At 38.1% G+C, this 5641-nt stretch overlaps 1 pseudogene; it reads left to right on the top strand.

Moving 5' to 3' along the window:
- Nucleotides 1–2047: 2047 nt before the first annotated feature.
- LOC111529807 lies at nt 2048–3501 on the top strand (annotated as a pseudogene).
- The last annotated feature ends 2140 nt before the right edge of the window (nt 3502–5641 follow it).

Raw genomic sequence — 5641 nt, 5'->3', positions numbered from 1 at the left:
TTCAGATATTTTGCATGTTTGGCACCAATTCTGGCACCTTCTGAACCTACCAACTGCTAATGTGGCCCCATGCAGAAGCAGAAGCATTCAGCACACAGCAGGATCCTTTCCCATGCTGTGATTGCGCCCCCCAAACAATCAGCAGAAAGCATCCATTGCCTAGCCACCCCCATCCCTTCCCCCAAATTACCTTTGAAAGAACCCTAACCTACAAACTTTCGATGAGTTTGATTTAATAACTCCGTTTCCTGCGTGGTGTGGCTGGCTTTGCATCAGTTAAACTCTTCCTTTACTGCAATGCCCTGGTCTCTGTGAATTCATTTTTTTGTGTGCAGCAGGCAGGAAGAACCCATCAGGAAGTTACAGTATCATTGTTGAGCTTTTCAATTTATGGAGTTTCAAAATATAAGTATCAATATGTGTCTTCATAAAACACTTTTACACTATGACACTATACAATATTTTTATTAGATCTTATTTGTTATTTATGATTTATCCTAATTTTTAAAACTATGATTTTTATTAGATTTTTATTTACACTTACTATGAAAATTTTCAAACACACACAGAAGTTGAGACAAAAGTAATAAAACCCAATGTATTCCTTACACTCTACTTCAATAATTATAAATATATGGAATAGTCTTAAAATTTCACATATATCCCTCCCACAAACACACACTCATGCAGAATTTTAGAACAAACCCCAGACATCATATTATATCATTTTAAAATACATAGCTATGTATCTTTAAGGGAAAGAACTTTTAAAATGCATAATGGTAGTACCATTAACACAACTAAATAAATTAACAGTAATTCCTTAATACCGTCTAATGTTTGGTGTTCAAATTTTCATGATTTTCTCACAGATCTGTTTTTCAATCAAAATCCAAACAAGTCTACACACACTGCATTCTGTTGATAGAGGTTTTTGACAGAGCAGGAGCATCGCCATCATGGACAAACACCACCATTCTAAAGTTCCCCTTGATCAAAAACCACCTAAATCCAAAGGGCATCAGCCTAATGGCATGACCATAAACCACAAATGACATCTCCGACCAGAAACATTCCAACCATAGGATAAACCCTGCCCTGACCAGAGACACATCAGTCCCCAGATAACCTCCCCTCCAGCTGGAGAGATGTCAGCCCCAAGATAACCTCCCCTCTGACCGTAGATATTCCAACCCCGCCATAAACTTCTCCCCCACACAGAAACATTCCAAGCCTGTGATAAGCTCTTTCACCAATAAATACTCTTACTCTATAAGAGAGAGTGAGTGTTCCTGACTGAAATCATTCAGAAGCCCCTCTCAGGTTTATTCTCCAAAATAAATCTGTCTTTGACTGTTAAGCCACTTTTCATGTTTCTTTCCTCTTTCTTTAACTCTTACAGTTTAAATCTATCACAATATCTTCTTCCCACTCGACTCCATGTATTTGCAGAAAAAACTAGGTCATTTACCTGTAGAATTTCCCACATTTTGTGTTTGGCTTAGTGCACCCTTATGGTATACTTTAACGTGTATTTCAATTAAACTGATAGAAGAAGAGGTTGATTAGATTTAAGTTCTTTCAGTTTTATTTTTTATTTTTTTGGCAAGAATACTTCAAAGGTGGTGCAGTGTACTTCCTATTGAATCATATTCACAGGCATGTAACATCGGATTTTCTTTCTCTTATCAGGCTTCTTAATTTCAGTTGTTCCAGTACATAAAAATTAGTATTTTATCATGGTCTGTGATTACTAATCATTTAAGAGTTTATGGGGATGTAAGTCGCTTGCTCCTGCTTTGCTGTCTGCCACGAATAAAAGCTCCCTGAAGACTCCTCAGAGGCAGATGCTGCCATGCTTCCTGTACAGCCTGCAGAACGTCATTGAAATTATGAGACTATCATTCAAATGGAAGCATTATAGTTCTTTGGAACAATTATGATCTCAAAACGAAAGGAGTATGATACAGATACACTGCCTGAGGTGTTTTGAGATGCATCAAAGTGTTCCAAGCTGTGACTTACCTTAACATGTTCTTGAGGTACCATGGCATGGATTAAAAGGAAATTCGCTGAGCAGCTTCCACCTAAATGACTTACTAGGGAAGCTATGTGAAATTATTTAAAAGAGTGAGGGGATCAAATAGTACTTATCCTTCATGCAAAAGTTGCTCAGAAGTCATGTGGAAATGAAAAAAGGTTTTTTTGCCCTTCCCCTTGTGTATATCTTATAGGCAGTGGATGGAAGAAAATAAAAGAACATATGAAACACAATGGTTGTTCTGAACAAGAGTCTTAACTGTGTGCATTTATTGGGATAGGAAACAGTGACCAAGAAATGCAGCAGCTAAACTTGGAAGGAAAGAACTGTTGCACAGCCAGAACATTGTACATATCTGATTCAGAGAAGCAAAAGCCCTTCATGTTGTCTGTAAAGATGTCCTATGGCAACAGTGATGACATTGGTGTGTTCCTCAGCAAGTGGATAAAAGTCATCTCCAAACCTTCCAAAAAGAAGCAGTCATTGAAAAATGCTGACTTATGCATTGCCTCAGGAACAAAGGTGGCTCTGTGTAATCGACTACAATCCCAGACAGTTAGTACCAGATACTTGCATGTAGAAGGAGGTAATTTTCATGCCAGTTTACAGCAATGGGGAGCATTTTACATTAATCTCTTGGATGATGATGAATCAGAAGGAGAATAATTCACAGTCCGAGATGGCTACATTCATTATGGACAAACAGTCAAACTTCTGTGCTCAGTTACTGGCATGGCACTCCCAAGATTGATAATCAGGAAAGTTGATAAACAGACCACATTGTTGGATGCAGATGATCCTGTGTAACAACTCCATAAATGTGCATTTCACCTTAAGGATACAGAAAGAATGTACTTGTGCCTTTCTCAAGAAAGAGTAATTCAGTTTCAGGCCACTCCATGCCCAAAAGAACAAAATAAAGAGATCATAAATGATGGTGCTTCCTGGACAATCATTAGCACACGTAAGGCAGAGTACACATTTTACAAGAGAATGGGCCCTGTCCTTGCCCTGGTCATGCCTGCGCCTGCCGTAGAGAGCTTTCAGTTGAATGGTGGTGCGGATGTAGCAATGCTTGAACTTACAGGACAGAATTTCACTGCAAATTTACGATGTGGTTTGGGGATGTCGAAGCTGAAACTATGTACAGGTGTGGAGAGAGTATGCTCGCTGTCGTCCCAGATGTTTCTGCATTCCAAGAAGGTTGGAGATAGGTCTGGCAACCAGTCCAGGTTTCAGTAACTTTGGTCCGAAATGATGGAATCATATATTCCACCAGGCTTACCTTTACCTACACACCAGAAAGGTAGGAGCAATCCTTCGAGCCAGGTAAAGCCAGATTCCCCAGTGAATCAAACACAAACAGCGAGGGAAGCTACACAAACGCCAACACAAATTCAACCAGTGTCACATCATCTACGGCAACAGTGGTATCCTACCGTCTTTTTGCTAGGACTTGAGTGCAGCAAAAAGTTGACAAAAAAGAAAAAAATGAACAGGCTTTTGTGGTTTATTGGGAAAACTTTTCATACCAGGCGATACTATTCTGAAACCCCACTATCTAACTGCAAGTGCTGATTTGAAATGCAGAAGCCACAGTAAAACAAACAAAAAATCAAAATGTACAAACTATTGGAAATTAATATTTTTTCAGCAGTTTTGTTGGTTGGTTGGTTTTTGTTTGGTTTTGTTTAAGTGGGCAAGAAGTAAATAATGTGGCTGGAATACAAGTTGAACAAACTAGAAAACGCAAATCTAACATAGTTTTTATGGACCAATGAACTTGTATATTGCATAAGCTTTAGTAAAAGGTATATTTTTACCATACCCTTTTTTATATCATGGTATTATAGTACATCTTGTTACCAAATAGGTTATTCTCTTCCCGACTCACCTTTGAGCTTTTGCTTTAAAATACATTCAGTTTCCAAGCCTGGCCATGCTTGTTTAATCTAATTATCATGCTCTTCCAGGTTTTTTTTGGTCTAAGGCTGGAGCTTTTTTTTCCCCCAGCTGAAGTCTTAGGACTTTTCGTGAGTCAAAATTGTTTGGATTTCAGCAAGTCAAATCTTGTGAAGGCCTACATATATTTTTTTTAAGATTATGTGAAGTCTGTGCAAAAGCTTTAAAAAACTGCCTCTGCCTTGCCTGCAATACATGCGACGTATGTTAACTTAGTCTCTCTTCCCAGACACTGTTGGTAGTTATTTTTCCTTTTTTTTTTTTTTTAAAAAGAAAGCATTTATAGTGGTTATCCAAGAGGTTCTAACATTCACATGCAATTTGGTGTGGCCATTTAGCTACATTTGAGTTAATGGCGCAGAACATGTAGATATTTGAAGTGTTCTCTCCCCACACGTAAATACATATGTGTGTTCCAGGATTTGTTCAGGTTTTTCCCCGCTCCTGATCTTGTACATAACTTGTATTATATATAAGTTAAACATTTTATTTTGAACTTGGAATGTTCCCAGTGATTTCGTTCAGCAGGGTATTTTCTGCCTTGTTGGCAAGTGACAAAAAATATCATGAGAAGCATCTGCTACCAGTTGGGAGATGGTGCCCTTATGGTAGAATGAGGAAGATCTCAGCAAAAGCGTGTTTTATTAGCTTTACTTTTGGGGGCTGTTGGAGGGGGTAGTCTAGGCCAGAACGTCATTGTAATCTTAAAGCATAAGATGCTTTTATTAGATGATCAACTAAAATAGCTGGAAGACAGTACTTTAGAAACAGATAGTTGTAAAATGACAAAATGCAAATGTAACTTGTGTTTTTATTTTTTTTTCCTCTGGCTTCTTTGTTTGTTTTCTCTTCTCCAGTACTGAGCATCTCCACAAATGTCTCCTAACTCAGAAAATGTTTCTTTTCCTTTCAGTTGAGATTTGGTTCCATTCAGGGTTGTATGCTGGCCTTGCATGCTAAACTGGCCAGTTTTACCTTGCTTTCATTCCTGAACTTTGGTTATGCTTTTGTTCGGATTCTTCGAAGTTGCAGCAGACTCATTGGGCTACATTTAGTATGGGAACCACATGCATAATGTTATATGGCACAGTCTAGTAATACAATCATCCTTCTTAGAGTAAAAACTACCTCTAGATTGTGGTAAGCTTTTACTGTCCCATTAGACGGGAGCCACAGTACCTTATGAATGCAAAACTGTAGCTTCCTACAGTGTTTCCATACAGAACATTGTCTTTCTGGTGTCCTGGGCTGTTTTGAAAAAGTTTCCATTAATAGACTTTTCAGAAATTATTATTAGTAGCATTTTTTTCCAGCTTCACTGTTTTCATCACTCTTTGCTCAGACTCCAGCATTCAGTACCGTGTTGGTCCAGATGTAGGTTTATATGCTCGTTTTTAGCTTATTTCTTGTACCCTGCAGCATGCTGTATGCATTCAGCCCTTAAGGGGTTTATTTTACAAACTGTGTGCCTGTAAGGTTTATTAGCAATAAGATAGAAAATTGAGCAAGTTTATACAATAATTTTGTAGAAAAAAAGAATCTGCTCAATTCCATATTTCATCCATGAAAAACCTGCAATACGAGCAGTTTCAAGGAATAAAGAAAAAAAAAAGAGTTTATAGGTCGGCCAGGTCTGGT

Source organism: Piliocolobus tephrosceles, chromosome 14, assembly GCF_002776525.5.
Source record: "Piliocolobus tephrosceles isolate RC106 chromosome 14, ASM277652v3, whole genome shotgun sequence".
Lineage (NCBI taxonomy): Eukaryota > Metazoa > Chordata > Mammalia > Primates > Cercopithecidae > Piliocolobus > Piliocolobus tephrosceles.
This window is presented reverse-complemented; position numbering and strand designations above follow the sequence as displayed.